The sequence below is a fragment of the Paroedura picta genome, chromosome 9, assembly GCF_049243985.1.
Source record: "Paroedura picta isolate Pp20150507F chromosome 9, Ppicta_v3.0, whole genome shotgun sequence".
Lineage (NCBI taxonomy): Eukaryota > Metazoa > Chordata > Lepidosauria > Squamata > Gekkonidae > Paroedura > Paroedura picta.
In genome coordinates, this window is record NC_135377.1 from 58,576,932 (window position 1) to 58,597,364 (window position 20,433).

Genomic DNA, 20,433 nt, shown 5'->3' on the forward strand with positions numbered 1-20,433 from the left:
TGATGTATAGGGCTTTTCTGCACTTTTACTTTATTTGCTGTTAAGTTTCTGTTTTTTTTTTGGGGGGGGGGTCTGTTTTGCATAGGTTAGTCTCCCTCTAATGGTTGATTCAATATCAAACAGCTTTGTTTCTAGTGTATACCCCTGCGGTTTCCATCTTGAACTTGAAAGATGTTTGGCATCTAATTGACCACTAGAGGGAGCCAAACATGTGTGAACTTGGGGAAATACTGAAAGGAATAGAAACGTAGTAAAATAAAATGGGAATAAATAAATGAATTCGACATTTTACACAAGTACAATGGGAGAAAGGAGAATGTACAAAAGGCCATTAATATAGCATTATAGTGATATTTAAGCCAGTTCTCTGCTTTCATTTTTTAAAAGTAAGTCTTGTTGAATGAGAAAAAATGATTGAGACTTACTTTTTAACAAAAAGGAAAGGTAGCCATTCAGGGAACTTGCTTAAACTATCATTTCAATGCTATGTATCTAGATAGTATTGAAACAACAATTCAAGCAAGTTCTCTGTCAGTTTTCATTTTCATATATCAATATTATATTTATTTTCATTATTAGTACTTTTCTAGGCTTCCCTTATCAGCACTCCTATCTCGTGGTGCATTACAACATAGTTAAAATACAAGGCAATTAAAATAATTAATTCAATTAAAATGAATAATTATTAAATCTATCAAACAGACAATTGGTGATGTCCCCATGGTTCTTCTCACTGGGGGACGCAAAGAGCTGTTGGATGACAGCGGAAGAGGCCTGCTATTATGTATATTTAGAGCTTTTAACAACTATATAACCTTCAAGTATATTCCTTTAGCAATACAGAACAGCTAATCTTTGGGGGCTGGAGTGGTTTGATGATGACAGTCCAATCTTTGAAACGTGGGCTGGAGGTGGGTGGGTAGGGGCAAGACAAAGAAAAGCAAGAGAAGCATTACATGAGAGGAAAAAGTTGACTCCACCTGTTTCCAGAAAAGGGGGCTTCAAAAGAACTAGAAACAAGTAATAGCCTGAATGTATTATTGAATTCAATTCAATAATTTATTTTTAAAAGTAATAGCCCCCCCACCCCCATCAGAAGTAAAGGCACAAAAATGGGTCTGAAAATTAGGGGATAAAGAGTTGGGACCACAACTGATCAGTTGGGACCACAACTGATAAGAAAACTTGCAGAAAAGCCCCCCCCCCCGTAATGGGAAGGACATTTCATTTGATTTCCTCCCCTTTCAAAAAGAGCCTCTCTCCTTTCTGATGATCTTACACAAGGCTCCTTTTCAGCAGGGAGGAGCTCCTGCTTGGTATGGAGGGATGGCTGGCACTGGCTTACTTTCTCAGCTGGCATTAGGATGGTGGGAGCAACTCACTGCAGACTTCTTTGCAGCCCCATTCATGGGTGGGTTTGACGTCTCTTCCTATCAGTGAATTGCCTGACTGGAAGCCACTAAGGGTAAGAAGAGTTCCCTCAGATTGAAGCAATGCTAGGATTTAAGGCCATTTGGTTTTGACATCGATGGTGACTAGAACAAGATGGCTATTACGCTGCCATGCATTCATTCCCTCTAGTACTTCACAACACAGCTCCTGCTGTGTCCCTTCTGCAAGCTGCAATACTATCCTCCAGTAGAGGCACTTGAATTCCCCCTATCCCACCACTTTTCATCGTCTGAAGTTTGGGATATGGCAGAAAAAGAAGGTTAACAGTAATAAAAAAGGTACTTCATTGCACCAGGGAAAGTCTTCTAGAACAGGGGTTTGCTGGCAGGGGCTCATGGGAATTGTAGTCAATGAACATCTGGAGGACCACAGGTTGACTACCCCGTTCTAGAAGAATCTAGAGCATGGAGTTTTAAAACTGGGGGAGCTGAAGCAATGCCACGCGTACCAGTTTTGTATTTTACAACAGTCTGGATCAACACTCAAATTGTCAATCTGGCTAAATAGGTCCTGATGGCCAAACAGATACTCCTGAAAGATCTAAACGTAAGCTACTAGCAAGAAGAAAGTGATGGTATTTAATGCTAAATTATTCAAACAGAATACACATCGGTGAAATCATGGATGAAAAGATGACTTGGCATGTCTTCTTCTACCTTAAGTGCCATACAAGGGCAAGAATTCATCTAGGCGTGTACAAAAACTCCATAGTTTTGAGAATCACAGTGATTTTACATGTGTATGAAACAAGGATCCCCATGCTGCATCAGCAGAGCAATTTTCCATTGATCATGTGGTGTGGAAGAGAAAGCTACATAAAGGAAGAATCGCTCTCTGGAGTGCTTCAGTGCTATTATATTAAGCAGGCAGCATATAACATAACGTTTTGTTTCCTAACATGAAGCTCTCAGTTTTCAGCTTAACATGACATCACATATTCATCACTGCTGTATATCATCTTTGCTAAAACATCTTTGAGATACTGGGGATTTATTTGGAATTGTAACCTGCTATGAGCCTCTAAGAGCCTCTTGTGGCGCAGAGTGGTAAGGCAGCAGACATGCAGTCTGAAGCTCTGCCCATGAGGCTGGGAGTTCAACCCCAGCAGCCAGTTCAAGGTTGACTCAGCCTTCCATCCTTCTGAGGTTGGTAAAATGAGTACCCAGCTTGCTGGAGGGTAAACGGTAATGACTGGGGAAGGCACTGGCAAACCACCCCGTATTGAGTCTGCCATGAAAACGCTAGAGGGCGTCACCCCAAGGGTCAGACATGACCTGGTGCTTGCACAGAGGATACCTTTACCTTTTACCTTAAGTATAAGTACACTACAACTTTCCAGGACAAGGAGCCCAGGTACAGTTTATAATCCATAGGAGAATAATTCATCAGACATACTGAATATTCTCTCCTATTTCTTCTGATGTAGATCTATGAGGTTGCCACACAGCAGGCCTAACAGTTGAGACAAACATTATGATTTAATATTTAACAGAAATATTTTAATAATAGACACTGGGGAAAATCAGTGTTCAATGACCCTCACAGCTCCAGCTGTTTTGTGGCCTACAAATAATACACTAGGGTTATAATGCAAAATATGTGGAACAAAGCTCCCTGGCCCTCTAAAACTATTCTCTTCTTGCACGGATTACAATGTATTTATACACTATATTTGCTGCATTTTTATCTGGGAGTCTTGTTGACCCCCACAAAATCTCTTAAGAGATTACTTTCAGGTGTTATAAGAGCCCATAAACAGACGTTATTAGATATCAATGTTATATTGTGACATTATACCTGTTTGGGTGTCCATTTTGGCATTTTCTTGAATCCCTGTTGTCTAAGGTTGTGTGAAGGCATATTCACGCAAGTGACCATTTGACCAGTTGTGGCCCTGTGAACAAAAGGTTGTTTAAACATGACAATTACTGCTATAAGTATAGATTAAATTCAGACAGATTAAGCCATTTTCACTTAATCACAATTTAGAACTGAGTTTAGCAGCAGTAATTATTAGCTTTCACGTGGCTGTGAAATGTGCATGATGTCATATTGGCCTAGATTTACAGTGTAATGTCAGGGGGAACATTTCACTGGCTTCTCAACCTAATGTTAACACAAGATATTGTGAAGGGAGAATGTAAAGATGACATTTAAAAAGAGCATCTACATTAGACTAACATGGATTCAATTCTCTTTTTGGCCAAGTTCAGCCAAGTTCACTGAAACAGTCATTCACTTGATTCAGTCTGCCTCACAGAACAGAATGCCAAAGGAAAGAACCAAACAAGCTTATTGGCAGAGGTAGAGATATAAGTTACATAGACTTCTGGAAATTGAAATATCAGTCAACAAAGTTGATTGATAATAACTGGACAGACTAATGAATCCCACAAAGAATGATTTGTGGAAAACTGGTCTGTCATCTCTATTCATTTACTAGTAAGTGTTGTTTACCGCCAGGATTTTGGATTTTAGAATTGTAATTTAAGACAAAATAATAATGCAGTCTGATATGCCAGCTTGGTGTAGTGGTTAGGTGAGCCAAGTTTGATTCCTTGCTCCTCCTCCACATGCAGCCAGCTGGGTGACCTTGGGCTCATCACAGCACTGTTAAAGCTGTTCTGACTGAGCAGTAACAGGGTGTCTATTGTGGGGAGAGGAAGGGAAGGTGACTGTAAGTTGCTTTGAGATTCCTGATAGAGCTGTTCTGACTGAGCAGTAATATCAGGGCCCTCTCAGCCTCACCTATCTCACAAGGTGTCTGTTGTGGAGAAAGAAAAGGGAAGGAGACTGTAAGCTGCTTTGAGACTCCTGGTAGAGAAAAGCAGCATATAAGAACCAATTCTTATTCTTCTGCAGTAATATCTCGCAGGGTATCTGTTGTGGAGAGAGGAAAGGGAAGGCAATTGTAAGCTACTTTGAGACTCCTTTGGTAGAGAAAAGCGGCATATAAGAACCAACTCTTCTTCAATGTGAGAGAAAGGTATTGGATTTAGTTCTTACAAATCTGTTGCATTGGCATGGGTACATTTCTCTTGTCCAAGTAACGCTCTGTGGACACAAAAAGCTTTTGCCCCTACACCACTCAATGATGATATGACATCAAGCATGTGGATCAAACTAGGATTTTAATCTATGGCTACATTTTTGAACATTCTTTTTAAAGTGCCTGTTGATGCTAACAGGTAATGTTCAGTAGAATTCAGAATTTATTCTGTCTTGCGGTCCAAGACGAGTCATTAAAAAAGCATAGCATACAGAATATAAATTACTGCATAAGGTGTTATATAAATCAATAAAACATCCAGTAAAATATATTACTTAGCTATGGGGAGCATGGCTGTCTTTTAAGCATTGTTTCCAAAGCTTCATTGCCAGGCAACCAAACTTAGCCACGTTAAAGGTAGTCTCTGTGTTCTTATCCTCTAACATTCTAGCTAAATAAAATGTTCTTTCTTTCCTGGGTGTTTCTAGGCAAATAGGATCTATGAACGATCCATGTGTTTGCTTATACAGGTGACATTCAAAAATTATGCATTCTGCAGACTCAGCATTTTCATCTCGGCATATGCATAAGTGCTCCTTCCAGGGCATCCTCCTGTATTTATTTTCTAGTGCAGTAGAGAGTAAAGCATCATGTCTTATGAGGGTGAAAGCTCTTTGATAGTCTGGATTTTCTAAATTCTTTGAGTAGGACATTAGAACAAGCCTATTTAGGCTGATCCTACCAGCTAAATGCCTTCAAGCTCCTTTCAGGTCATGTTGCTTTTCTATATTTAGGATTATTTGTTTGACAAAGACCGTGGCTTGCTGAAAGTCCACAGATGGTCGAAATTGGTCAGACAAATCAAAGAAACCCAGTTTATTTCACACCAACCTCACCCAAGGAGACACGTAGTTATCTTCCACAACTAATCTAACTGAACCCTTGGATGAGGTAGTCAGCTTCAGCCAGTAAGCTGTGGCTACAGTCCAAAGCCTCAGCTCCACGGCGACCATACCTGCCTCCAGTCGGGTGACCATGTTAGAAACGCATGACGGCACTTGCAAAATAGTTCTTAAAAATCTGGACTGTGCCTTCTCCATGAGCATCTTACTTGGCTTATTTGCAGTAATGCTTGATGGTGCACCATACAGAATTTGTGCCAGTATGTATATTTTTATTGCTGCAGCCACATTAGAACCCCAGTAAACTTTTCCCCATTGCTCCTGCATTCTTATTAGCATTTGAGGTGATATATTCAATGTGGGAGTTCATTGAGCCAGAGGCTTGGAAGATCACGCCAAGATATTGAAAGTGGTGGACCTATCCTAAGTTGACTAAATTCAGAAATCAGGAATACGTTTTAGGTCTGTTTGCAAAGGTCACCATTTTTTAAAAAAATTATTATGATTGATCTTCAATTGATTTGCCTGGCAGTAGCATGCTAATGATTTCAAAGGTATTTTATGACCATTTGGTCATAGAAAGTAAACCTTATCATCTGCATAGAACAAAATGGGGATATAGTTGTGAAGTATTTTTGGTGGATTAAGGTCCTAATTTATTAGGTGGGATCCTAGATAATGTTCTGTCAGCATTTCAGGCAGACCTAGGTTTGCTACAGTCATGAGAGAGGGGTTGGGACTTACGTGAGTGACAACTAGCCTCTAGTGTCTATTACAGAGATCTGGTCCCCTGAATTAAACAGCAACCTTGAAACTGTGAAGCTATGATATTCCATAGAGTCTAGGAGAGGAGTGGCCAAGCTGTGACCATGAGTCCCTACAAAGGGGACCATGAGCCCCTACAATGACCATGAGCCCCTGCCAGCACCTGCCAGGCAACCAAATGCTGGCAGGGGCACATGCTGGCAGGGGTTCATGGTCATTATAGTCCATGGACATCTGGAGAGCCACAATTTGATCACCCTTGATCTAAAAGAAACAGAAGTCGACACCAACTTGCTACTCAACTCCCTTGTTTCTATGAACTCTGCTATCTTCAAATATGACCCCCAGATATCCAGGTATTTCCCACACTTGAGTTGGCAACCTTAGGCAGACATGTTCTGTTTTCAAACTTGCTCAGCCTTACAGCTGGCTTCAGTGTAACTTAGTATACAAATTTAACACCCCAGCCCAATTCAAACATCCGTTTGAGCATGTCGTTGCCCAAGAAGTTACCAATGAAATGGTTAGCAAATCAAACCCTTCCACTTATCATCTTCTTTTAAAAAAAACAAACCATGAAGCAAGTCCTTGACTTACTTTAGGGGGAACTGGGATATGGTTTGGCTACTCTGATACAGACTTTTCCCCATGGCTTGCGATATTTTTTTGCAGCAAATCGTTTCGGCAATGCGGCTGAACTATGGCACTACTAACATGAATAGTTTGTAAGAATTCAGGCTAGCAAGTTCAAAAGTGCACATGAAGATAAAAAACACACCTCCCTGCCTTTTTAATTTTGTAAAATCTCTCCCTCATTTTTTTACATCGCTTTCGTCAAGCTACAGAAAGTTTGCTGAAAAGGCCGGTGTCGTTCCTTGCGAAATAAGCCAGCCCGGTCCTCCAGCCAGTGTTCCCAACCTCTCAGAGCTCTAATTAAAACCCACTGAACACATGAGCAATGTTGGCAGGAGACTTTGGAAGCATTTGTTACAACAGTGTCAAAGAGTAGATAAGGGTTTTAGGGGATTAGTGTTGGGTGTTTTGTTTCAGGTAGCTTATTTCTAGTGAATGGGCTCTTGGTGTGTCCCCCTCCCTTTTTGATCTGCACGGCAAGAGAAGCAGGTGGATCTCAAAATCATTCTGATATTTTATTTAAACCAGAGTGGTTTTTGAAAAAAAAAAGAATTGAAAATCTGCTTTTTACTCGGATGCCAACAAACTGATGTCGATGGCATACATCTAACAACTTCCATGACAGTAAATGCATTTGTGGAAGTACTCTTTCTTTGTGCTGTGGAAGAGGGTCGCCCCGAGACGAACTTATTGTATCCAGCACTTATTTCCATTTGCGCAAGAGGTAGTCATTCGAGCAATGTGCAACAGCTGTACACATTGTTCAGACCAGAGTGTTCCTTTTTGTTTGTTTGTTTGCTTTAGAAGCAGATCGCTCCTGGTGTTGAGTCATATTAGAATAATAAGGAATGAGAAGCAGAATAGTGCTCTGACATCCAACAACCACCCACAAACCATCCATGTGACAATATTTAAAGTAAATGGCATAAAGGTTTTTTCACTAGGTCAGCCTTACTCATTCCCCATCCCCATTATGGCATTTGCAGTTCCTCCTGTGCATTTGGCCTCCATGATGTAGAACTGTACTAAGTTGCAGACCTCTATGCATAGTTCACTGGAAACACTGGAGCAGGAATATCCTGCACACTTTATGTTGTTGTGTTTTCTGGTATTCTGGAAATCACCTAATTAAACTGTAACATGGGAAAAAGTTAAAGCCTGTAAATTCTGGCTAATGGGGAGCTCATACTCAGCTGAGAAGTATGCATGCCCTGAGTATTACAGATGGTAGTATCTGTGGTCAGGGGGGAGAAGGAGGGTGATCAAAGGGAGGTGAGGGCATCAGCATCATCAGAGGCACTAGGTGGTTAGCCAGGATCTTAGCTGTCTGTTTGCAGCAAAAAAAAACCCCTGCATTATAGGGCAAGGGAAGGGGATGGTCTAGGGCTATTTATCCCCTCCTGCATTGGCTCCAGGACTCTTTTGGTTGTCTTTGGATTGCCTGCCCACCCATTTCCCTTAGTAACAAGTGTAAGACAGAGGCAGTCTTGTAGCATAATCAAATCAGAGTCCAGTAGCACCTTTAAGACCAATAAAGATTTATTCAAGGCGTTTACTTTTGAGTGCAAGCACTCTTCCTCAGACTATGAACTGACCATCAAAACAGTAGGAATATATAAGCAAAAGTTAATCCTCTTACATTAGTAAACTGTGTCACAGCATCCAAACACTGCCACATGATAACATGTAGCATAGTATGTTATAGTCTAATGTGCTTTTATTGTCATAGCTGGCAGCTTTGGGACATTGAGTTGGACCCTTTTGGAGAAGAAGACATGCCTGTTATACTTATTTGGGGCTCCCTATAAGGGACTTTGGGGTGGGAGCCATGTGATAGTATGCCTAGGTGACATGCCCAGATAAAGGCCCACGCCCACATGTGTCCCCAATACCTGTTACTCCATGGCTATTCCCAGCAGGCATACTGGGGGGAAACATCAAGTAGCAGGTGGGTCACTTGATGCTTAAGGATTCACCCTCATGCCATGTCAATGCTCCTTTTGTCAGATTTGTACACAGTAAATGAGCTGCGGTCTTCTTACCACCTAAAGAGATGGTTGTGCTGTTATTCTAGATCACCATCCCCAAGACTATTCCTCCTTGGCACTGCAAGCTGTACCTGGCCATAGCTGCCTCCCTACTTGCTTCTTCATACGTGGACACCAAATCATCATGAAGTGTGAAGCAGTCGTAAATCATCCTGTTTCTTTTACTACTGTATGCTTTCTACACAAAACTACTTAAAGCAACAATTCATACAGGGAGAATCCCAGACCTACCAGGCAGGAGTCTTGCATTCTCCACTTCTGCTTTCCTTTAGCTGAAGTACTTGTGAAATATTTAAACATCTAATAATCATCAAACCAGTTTAGGTCCATCCCCAATAAGGAAGGGGAAGGGTAGAACATTGCTTTGATTGCTTTGTGTTACTTGATTTTTGACTTGTTTCCCTCTGTTCCTTTATCATATTAGGGAACAAGACCTTGCAGGCTTTGGGCAAGTGGGTATGGGGCTTGATCATGACTCCACCTCAGACATAACTTGGGCTTAATTTAACTCTAATAGGTATAAGAAAATACCTACAAGGGTTCTTAAAATATACACATTATTTTACAACTTAATACTCAAGAACTATCCTCTATATTTTTTAAAAAAAAAACTGAATTTTTTCATAAACAGTGAAAATTCAAGAAGGTCTCAATTCATGGATTTAGGCTTTCCCTGCCTATGTTAAAAAAATCTTGAATTGGAGAGGATAAATTTCTTTACTGTTTGAACTGAATTTGACTTCTGCTGATGAGTCTCCAACAAAGTGGAGTATTACGTGGGTGGTGGTCTGTGGATTCCTGATGGAACCCTTTCCCCTGATTATTTTCTCCCCATAGCTTTCCATGACAAGGTTACTATTTTTCTAGACTTAAGTGTTTTAGGCTCCATAACAGGTTCAGAATTTTGCTTGGATTGTAAATGGGTTTGTTTTTGGAAGTTTGTTCTGTCACAAATCCAATTTTGATCTGAGACTGGGACCTGAGTCACAGAATTATAATAGCACAGGCAAAATCGTGTCCTGCTTGAATAAAGAAACATCTCACTATATACCACCCCCCTCCGTAAATTACCAATAATGGGCCTAGAGGGCATGGAAAGGGGAGGGACTCTGGGTGGGTGTATATACTGCTATGCTTCCCAACCATATCCTTCATGATCTAGCTCAGTTTGTGAATAACCATGAATAGATACAAATGGCAATTTTTCTAGTTGGTGCTGATGCCTAGTGCTGGTATCTTATGGTATCTTTGAGCTCTATTTTTATAGGCTATTGGATTTGTTCTATCCTGTTTATTTTGTTATCCAATTACTACTTGTGTTCTGTTATTCTCATTTATGTGTACTCCTTATTTTACTTGTATTTTGCATTTAGGATCTTATCATTACGTATCTGGAATGGAAATACTTTAATTGATCCACAAATATTTGTGATGTTCCCAGAAAATTATGTTATTGTACTTACAAACTCACACCAGACATATGTCTAGTGAAGGCAAACATCTGATACTTTAAAGCTTCTTGTGCCAATATATATAAAAGTTTATTTTATTGAAATGATAATAAAAATTACCCTTAGACATCTGGGCCAAATCTATTGAGAACAACTGTTAAAAAGCTACTACATTTAACCTACGTTTAATGTGTTTAATTTTTAAAATCCTGGTATTTGTGATTATGTTAATAATAAACATCTACTTTTATTTGGTAAAGATTTCTTTATTCCCAAAGCAAAATACAAAACAGTTACCTGATTGTACTAACTAGTTTTGTTCGGTATGATCCCTCTGAAAAAAAATACTTTTTTCAAACATGTTTTCTTTTGGGGTTTTACTTCAGACATCCCTTAATGGAATGAGAGAGAAGCAAAACTTCTGTTATACAATATCATACTGGAGTCACAACTCCAAGGAACCTTTATGTATATACCAGCAAATATACAAATTCAAGCGTACTCATTCACTCTGTCACTCAATCCACATTATCCATTATGTGAATGAGATGTGAAAAATAATTTTCTGCATTTTTAAAGTTTCACTGTGCTAAAAGGACCTTTGTTCTAGCTCATGGAATATAATGAAGGGTGTTACCCTCCACATATCCCTCAGTGGGGATTTCTCTGTTTATTGAAAAGCCATGCTCATAAGAAATCTGTAGAACTTGAACATAAGGAAAGATTCTGTTCTGCAGGCATTTAACAAGCTTCATTATATGCTACATATGAAGTCCAAGCTTCCCATATTTCAAAATGTACACAGACTAGTTCTCAGGAACATGATTAGTGTAATGCATGAAATTCGTGCCACAATGAACATTCCGTCCTCCAAAATGGCCGTTATAAAAACAGTAATAGTTGGGGTGTCATTAGAACATATTGGCAATTAATCCCCTGAATGAACAATGAAGAGAATGTCCTTTTCCCTCTATCTCTGGTTTATTTATGTGTTCCCATTAATTATGCCTAATTTTCGGTTGGCACTTCTCCCCTTAATGTAATTCAATTTAAGCATATCTTTCCAGAGACTTATTAATAGGTAGGGTCATTTATATTGTGTAGCACAAATATTTTATAATCCACTAATCTTGACAAAAAGGCAATGCCTTGCTAATTAAAAATGTATGAGGAGTAATGGTTTCCTATTAATAACTTATTAGGTCAGATCACACAGTTTGAAGTGTCTATTACAATTTAATTTTATCAGATTTCTTCTGTTGGAACCTGCAACTCTTTCTTTATCTTTTTATTGACACTTCTTTTAATCCAGCCCCTTGGATAATTGACAAAAAAGGAGAAAATGTGTTGGGGATCTTTGCCTTCTACTGGTGGGCCTACAGATGTCTTTATGGACAGCATACAAACCATCTGTAGATCATTGTAGAGTAATGTCTGGAGATCATTTTCATTTTTAGTGCCTGTATCTTGGTTCCTATGATTGTAAAGCAGACATTTCTTAGTCAAGGAGAAGCTATTTTTTTTTACACAAATTTTGTTTCTGGTTGGATATCCAGCTAATAATAACTACTTGGAACTATTTAGTACACAGTATCTTTGCGCTGGCTTTTTATCTTCTTTTCTCTTTTTAAATCTTAGCTCTCCTCAGTGGTAGTTTTCTGAGAAGATATCACAACCTGAGAAGAGATGTCCAGATTCTTTTAACACAGTTCTTCACAAACACTAACTTTTCAATTGAAAAGAAGAGGGTGTGAATTGTAGTTAGTAGGGTCCCATATGTTGATAATAACCTGCAGGGTTTTACTTATTACTTTCTCTGCATGGTAAGGGAGCTGAAAGGCCAGGTAAGTGTGTGGAGCACACACTTAACTGAGCTTTCATAGGTCCCTTACCATGCAGAGGAAGTTAAATATTCTGATTAAGCTTATATTGTAATACCCAGTTCGATATATTATATACTTTCTATAAATATTAGCATTCAGTTTTTTGAATATTTCTTAATGCTCAATGAGATCATTTGTATTCAAAGATTAGGGTACCATAATAGGAACTATATGGGATTTCATAACAAGTCAAGAGTAACTGCACAGTCATACTTGTACAGGAAATATCCTCTCTCTATACCTGAGAAGAAAATGCCTCCTTTACTTTCTGGTGGTAATCTATGTCTATGTTAAATGACTGCTGAAATATCACACATTTACTATTTTATTGAATGTTTTTTTGTGATGTGTGATGCTCACACAATGAGAATACATAGTGACTCTCTTGATATTCTGTGTAAAATGAGTCTACACTGTCTTATGAAATAATGCAGTTGTCTGATCAATACAAGCTTCCTTCTATTTCTTTAGATCGCATAGACAATATTATACATAGTAATTTCTAGGTGTATACATTGCTTTCCAGACATCTCTGACTATGGTAATTAAAACCAACTGTTGTGAATGATTCTTTGTATGTTACGGTGTAGATTGCACTACATAATGTGATCTCAATATGACCCCTGTTGGTGGACACTTAAGTCCCCAGCCGGGGACTATGAACAATCAAAGGAGCTCTTTCTGCAAACCTGAGAAAATCCCCACATTGACCGTTTATGCACTGGAGGTTTCATGCCGGGCTGCAGACTGGAGTTTTAGTCATGGCAGGTTGCCCCACCTCTTCCTGCATCCACATGGAGGAACACTTGGCCTGGTGTACCTCATCCAACCCCGATTTGTGTTCTTGCATGGAAGCTGGGGAAGTAAAGTACCCAGTGCATAAACGGTCATTTGCAGAAAAATCTGAAATTTATATAAACTATGTTGGGTGATTAATCCCCTTCCAAATTAATAGAACCACTGCCTGTAGCTTTAAGAAATAAAGGCCATTTGCAGTAGCCACTATAGGAGGTGCTAGGCAACCCCAGCTTTATTGCTAGGTTTCTGTTTTCAAAAGCCAGAAGGCAGGGCTCTAGAGGGATTTGGGGCAGCAACTACTAAAGGACTGGCATAATTCTCCATGGGCTGCCTGCCTGCCACATTTCAACAGTTCCTACCTCACAAAAGCCAGTGTGATATAGTGGTTAGAATTTCCAACTAAGGTCTAGGAAACGCAGGAATGAATCTCCATTCTGCCATAGAAGCTCACCTTGGGCCAGCCACACATTCTTAGTCTAATCTACCTCTCATGGTTGTTGTGAAGTAAAAATAGAGGGCGATAAAATAATGTAAGGACAAAGGTGTGGTATAAGTGAAGTAAATGAAGCACAAATATAGCTGAAGATGGGGGACAGATAAAAGGTAGGAAGGTTGTGTGTGTGTGTGGGAAGGACAAAAGGAAAGGCGATGATACGATGACTGCCAAAAGGAGGGAAAGGGAATAGTGGGAAGGGAAATCAGGGGAAAGTAGAATGTTCCTTTTTTTACACAAAATGTTTGCAGTATGTACATTAAGTAAATTGTGCCTGTGATGAGTCCAGATGACTCACAAGATGTTGCGAGGGGGGGGTGGTTATGGGGCTGAGCTTCCATCTTCTTCTGTCAACAAAGGACAGGGACCATTAAAATGGAAGCACTGTGCTGTATGAGTGGCAGAAGGCTGTTTGTTTCTGGGGGGGGGGGGTTGTTTCTGTGATGAATAGGCCATCTCACCCAGATTCAGGTACCTGGGCTTCCAATTACCCAGACACCAACACTGGGATGTCACAGCAAATTAGAATTTGATTAGACCAGGAAGTTCATGCTCCAACACAATTACATTTCAGCTTAGGAATTAAGAACAGTTCTTAGTCATATTTCTGTCCCATTAACACTTCATGGAATCTAAAGCCTTGAATGCAGAGTGAATCTATATACATAAAAAGTAATTCATACTTCTGACAACATGCTGAACGTTCCAAAGATTCTGAAGGTTCCAAAGGCCTGCTGTGAGGGGAGCCTCTAACAGCCCCTGCCTGAGGCAAGGGATGTGTTTCTGAGAGCAGTGCAGGGGTGTGAAAGTATGGGTGTGCTTTCCTTCTGCCTGACAGGGTGGCCGCAGAAAAGTCCCTTCTCACTTAAAGTACCGCTCTGGCCAGAATCGCTGCTGGAGGGAAGACACATGCATGTTTCTTCTCCACCACTCTGAACATTTGAAGCCTACTGTGCAAGGTCATTGTGGAGATGAAACTGTTATGGAGGTTCTTTTGTTTCATCTGCACAACTACCCAGTGCAGTAGGCGTCAAGTGTTTCATCTCCACAACAACCTGTGTGGAAGGTCTTAAATGTTTCTTCTGTACAACAACCCTGTCCACCCTCCAAAGCAGCAGTTTCTGCCTGAGGATCTGATCTCTATAGTATAGAGATGAGCTATAATTCCAGAAGCTCTCCAGGCCCAACCTGAAGGTTGACTACCCCTGGGTTAGAAACATTCCTTGAGGTTTGAGGGGGGGGGCTTCAAAATGGTCCACCTGCCAAGGCAGCTATTTTCATCTGGGAAGCTGATCTTTATCATCTGGAGATGAGCTGTAATTCCAGGAAATCTCCAGGTCTTATCTGGTCCTTAAAATGGTACAATGCCTCAGAGTCCACCCTCCAAAGTAGCCATTTTTGCCTGCAGAACTGATCATTATAATCTACATTTGAAATTAGTTGATAAACTCTAATATAAAATTAACAGTCTAGTTTATATACCCTCCCTGGTTGTGGGGTTGCACCTGAGGGGTATATAGGTTGTTTACGGATTATTCCTTTTGAAAATATTACTAGTTTTTGAAACTTGAGAACTTTATTATCTTGTTCTTTTTTTTATCTTCCTTGAGAACCGCCCCCCCCCAAAGTTTTCTCCCATTCCTTCCTCATCCTTATTTTCAGCCTTAATTCTGTTTGCTGAACCTTCCACTAACAATTATTATTACTACCGTGGGAAGCCTTCATGGAAGTTCTGAGTTTTGACCTTGAGAGCGCCTTTCTCAAAAATGATTCCCATAGGCAGGTTTTCCTACACTTTTAGTGCAGCACTTAGCTGTAAGACCATTGATCATTTATTTTATTTAAAACATTGTCACCTTTCTAGCTGAATACAGTTCCCAAGGTAGCTAATTATAATGCATTAAAACATCTAAAACAACATACATGCAATAACATACATACATTTCTGTACATACAATATATACATATACAAGACATACATATAACAGCAATAAAGGTAACAATAAAAACACATAAAACATAAAAGCACAATGCAATCAAGGAGTAGGGGCAATTGTAGCTTATCAGAAGGATGAAACTCTGAAAGGATTGCATGGTAAATTCAATAGAGTGTTAAGAATGTTGTTCTGTAATATTAGGCCTGTTTCCACCCTCATTGAAATTAATGGAAGGACTCCTGTTGTCCTCAGTATGTTTCATTTTGTGCACTAGAACAACAATTTATTATTGTAGTACACACCAGAACCGGGTAAATTAGTTCTATTCAATACCGACTGCTGGACATAAAATATACATCAGGATGTCAGCCTCTTTTTGGGGTTGGCCAGACACCTGTGTCTCTGCTATTGAAAGATCATTCTTACTTATGGCCATTTAAGAAAACATAACAGACTAGAATTTGCCGTATATTGTGAGCAAGGATAGCTTCTGTCAGCAATTGTTCAGAGTAATCGTTATTCAGGCAACATTCTCACTGAAGTTAATGAGACTCTTTGAGGGTGGGGATCTTTTCTGAGAGAACTGTTAAGACTTAAGTTTCATTTTAAACATGGAACCGAATATTCCAAATGTTTAAATCCTTTAAAATGGGATCTGGAGAATCAGCACTGTGTATACTGTTATTTTATGAACACCATATTTCCCAATTTGTAGTCTACCTTCCTTTTCTAATGGATGCTCCAACACTGTTAAAGGTGTAGCAAAACATATATGATTGAAATAACAAAAATGTAAATAACATTAGGAATGTGAATGTTCCTTATTTAATTTCTATTCATACATGTTTATGTTTCTGCATGTATTTTTGATTTTTCTTGTAAATTGTGTAGGTTTATTTGTATTTTTATACATGCTGGACAGTTTTAATACACAATTTATATGTACACCTATAGGAAACCCACAAGAACTTGAGGGGGCACCTCGTTCCCCCCTGTATAACCCTCCCTGCACTGTTTCTTCTTTCACTTCTCCAGCCATCCACATATTTATATTCATTTATTTATTTACCTTTACATTTTTATTCTCTCTTGGGTATCCTCTTGCTTCTTTCTCAGTCTACCAGTGGCATATCTAGCATATTTGACACCCGGGGTGGGTCATTTTTTTAAGACACTCCTCTCTTCTATACAACAAAATTTTCTTTTATTGAACTGTACAATGCCTTCATTTCTGCCTCCACCACCTGGCATCCAGGCATCCCTCCACTGCCCTCATTTATTTATATGCTTGTCTTCCTCCTGAGCAATTCAGAGCCCAAGACAGGTAACAGCCATAGAAAATACAATAAATCTCTTTGCAATCACAAAAAATAAAATCAGTGGAACATTAAAATAATAATAATTACATGCCAACATGTTGGCTGTGGTGCTAATTCAATGCAAAATATGTACTGTATTGAAGCAGAAGCAATGACCTGGAAAAGCTGTTTATTGGTTATGTGAACAGGTTATCGCTACATTTACTGTGTTAACGGGGGTGGTGGTTGAAGAACAGTAGGAATATGTTTTATTAACATCTAGGCTGATAATGATTTCCAGAGAACTTGAAAGCTTGCATACTGTTTTATAGCTTTTAGGTTGGTTCTAACAAAAGGTATTATACAACTTTTGTTTTTGCATTGCTCTGTGAACCAACATGCCCACCTAACACTGCTGGGTTTAACTTATATGCTTAGTTTTGCTCAGCAATGTAATAAAACTGCATTGTCTGTACTGCTTTGCATGTTAACACCACTACATTAAAAAGAAATCTATAGTATACTTACTATATATGAGAATGAGAATCTATTTCATGACCTTGACAAAGTGAGCTGTAACCCAGGAAAACTTAAACATCAGTTAACTTGTTGGGTTTAAAGATGCTACATGATTTTTTGGTGTTTTGTTTTGTTTTTGCTAGAAAAGACTCATGGCTACCTCATGAGTATTTGGGGCTATGGTGCCTCTGGTGAGTCAAAGTGGGGGATACCAGCTAGAACTGGTGCATCAAACATCCTTGATTTGATTGTGGTCCCTTTCTGCCGGATTTGTGGAACCAGGAACAATGAAGTGGTTTATTCACTGTCAGCCATTTAATCCCAATGTTTCTATACTGTTTTTCTACTGTTAATACAAATCCACTCGTCAACACATAAAGACTGCTCTTGCATAGCAAGGATTGGTCTATTATTTTTGTACCATAACATATTTGTTTGCTTTCATGCTTGTATACCATCCTTCCCTAATGGTTGATTGCAAATATCTACTCTAAACTTAAGTGAGTCTTGTTTTACATATAATATTGCCTAGATCTGTGCTAGTTTCAGCTGCTTTTCACCTGCTTTTGTGTGGCTATGACTGGGCTTCTGCAAAAGATTCTGGTACATTTAAATCTGCTTTATTATGTTATATTTGATGTGTTCCGTAAAATCCATTGCTTTGCACTGGCCCTCATGCCACTCAAGCATTACAAGAAAACGGTGGTTAACCTGTGGAAGAGATGGAGGGATATGTCACATGGAAAATCCTTTGAAACTATCATTTGTATTTCCCCGCAGCTTTCCATGAACACCAAATAAATCTTTTTTTAAAGCTTGCTCCATTAACCTAATAATTACATCCATTGCAGTTACGTAGGAAATGGTTTGAAGCCCCGTCCGTTCAGATTCTGTTTGTGTGTATGTGTGTTTGAACCTCTATTTGTGTGAACCTTTGTCCAAGTCCTGTCTCTTTCGTGTTTGATGTGACGATGTAGCAAGGATTGCAAAACCTCCCCAAATGATGCTTTTGTGAGGCCCTCCTACTGCAATGTAGGAGGAATAATAGACTTTTGGGGTGTTTTCAGCCTCAGCAGCTGCCTGCTGATGTATTTGCTTTTCTGTTAAATGAGAGAAGGCGTGTAAAAATAGATGCCGGCATTTATCGGAAGCTTAGGCACACTGAAGTTTTACAGATATAGAAAGTTCAGTAATCAGTATCAATTTTAAAAAGCCTGCCTCCTTGATATATAAATTAATCTGGATGATGCAAACCAACCCCCCCCCCCAAGAGGGCTTGCTAGAAATATTCATTTTGAACCAATGTTTCCAGATATAGAGGGAATGGGTAATAAGAGAAAGAGGCAGGAGTCCCAAACCTTTTTTGAGATCCTGAAATACATTTTCCAATACAACTTTAAATCTTCATGGACAGAATGAATCAGGGCTGTTGCCAACATGATGGATATTTACAAAATCACGTATTTATAATTGCAAAGTAGCAGAAAGTTGTTTGCAGGCCAACTCTCGATGTTATTAAAGCCACAATCAAATGCTGCCTGTAATCATGGAACGTAGTCTTAAGTACCGTACATAGAAGTTCATGTTTGTTTCAAAGAAATGTGAAGTACCGGCCTTAGAATTATAACTTGAGAATAATTTTGATACCGGTAGAATGTCTTGAGTGTGGTGACTGCTTTTTTCATAACTGTAAATAGAAATGGCGCTTCAGACTCGGAGTGCTCAATAAAAGGCGTTCTATCATGTGAGATTCCCATTTATATCCCTCAAACACCTCCCACAAATTCTCCCAAAGGCCACTTTAAATGGTGACACTTTGTGGCAATTACTGAAGCAAACCCAACTACTTTTAAACTGTTCCAGGAAAGGCACAGTCGAGAGCATTTTGCTTAGATGACTCTGTTGAAAGTAGTCCCTTGAGAAAAAGACCCAAGGAGCATTAGGAGACAATATGGTGGAAAAGAAAACATATGGCTCGCAATAGGAAAACTTCAGACATTGGCGTTTCCTTAGTTTTGTTATGAAACAAACATAAACCTTCTGAAATTCATTCCCTCTGAATGGTTTTCAGAGGGAAAAGAAAAGGGTAAAAGGCATACACTACTGATTTCTACAGCACTATTAATATAACATCAAGTCCACATATGCTGTCACTATTTTAACCTCCGTTGCTAGCTCCCCTCACCCCCACCCCCAGTATACATCATATACTCACAGCAAAGACTAATACAATTTCCTGATTTTGGTATTTAATACAGTGAAAAGCCATTTGATATTAATATAGCAACATAGAAAACTAGGATCACCAATGCAAAAGGAAAATCATACAGAATGAGAGCCTAGTGAACACCATTTTCGCACATACATATTGAGGTAGCAACAGCATTCAAAACCAGTTCAGGGCAGTTATATTGGGCAGCTGTTATGACACACAGTCTCCTAGGCTCAAGACTGGCCCTGTAACACAGAATGGGATCTGGACACAAAGGTGTTTGTTCAGGTTGCTAAGGGAAACCAAAATGGTACATGAAATCCTATGAATCTTCAGGTACTATTTCAGTTGTTTTTTCAACCATATTAATCTGTAGTGTATCCCAGAGGTGCATTCACTAATAAACCCCCTTTATAGTGCATTTTCCTTCTCCTTTATGCTCAACAGTTGTCATAAAACTGCATGAAGAATTATTCTGTTTGCTTTGAAGGTTTTCTAGAGACTGATGTTGAAGTTATGAAATATAACTGAAGTTTCCTGATGTACCTGGATAGAAATTGCAGAACAATTCCTTATCCATTAAGGAGCTAACTGGATTTAGATGTCTTCATGATGCCTTCATTTTTTGGAGTAAAACATCTGAAGAGAGCTTCTGTCTTTAAAAAGGATTTCTCAGGCTCCTGTTGTACGCTTGCACAAACTGCATGCTATCAAAATCCACCAGAACTGAGATCAGTGTATAAACTGTAAACTCTGAAGAGCAACTGAGAGTTACACTTAAATATGTGCACCAGAAGGGATGGAAAGTGGCATTGTTGTAGTACAATTCTAAGCAGAGTTGTACCCTTGCATGTCCATTGAAGTCAATAGGTTCACCAAAGTAAAATTTTCAATAGGCTCATTAAGTGCATGAGTGTAAATAGACAAGATGAAGATCGCTGCCAGTTTTTGAGAGGTAAATTATAGCCTCTATTCAGATCGAGGGAGGAAGGAAATAGTTTAACCCTTCACCCTATTTGAAACTTGACGTCCTGCCCTTAGAAGAAAGGCCTT